The sequence below is a fragment of the Carlito syrichta genome, unplaced genomic scaffold, assembly GCF_000164805.1.
Source record: "Carlito syrichta isolate Samal-C Ts95f unplaced genomic scaffold, Tarsius_syrichta-2.0.1 Scaffold315380, whole genome shotgun sequence".
Classification (NCBI taxonomy): domain Eukaryota; kingdom Metazoa; phylum Chordata; class Mammalia; order Primates; family Tarsiidae; genus Carlito; species Carlito syrichta.
Genome location: NW_007259476.1, coordinates 35,306 through 35,744, shown reverse-complemented (window position 1 = coordinate 35,744; position 439 = coordinate 35,306).

The following is a 439-nucleotide window of genomic DNA, read 5'->3' as shown; positions in this document are numbered from 1 at the left end:
AATTTGATGGGTATTGCATTGAATTTGTTGATTGCCTTAGGTAAGATGGACATCTTCACAGTGTTGATTCTTCCAATCCATGAGCATGGGATATTTTTCCACTGGTTTGTGTCATCTTTGATTTATGTGAGCAGTGTTTTGTAGTTTTCATTGTGAAGCTCTTTCACGTTTCTGGTTAGGAAGATGCCAAGTTATTTCATATTTTTTGTGACTATTGTGAATGGAATTGTGCTTTTTCTTTGGGTTTCTGTTTGTTTGTTATTGGTGTAAAGAAATGTGATTGCCTTTTGCACATTTATTTTGTATCCTGAGAATTAGCCAATGGCCTTTATCAGTGTAAGGAGGTTTTTGACAGATTTTCTTGGGTTTTCAAAGTACACAATCATATCATCTGCAAAGAGAGATAACTTGACTTCCTCTTTTCTTATTTGGATACCCC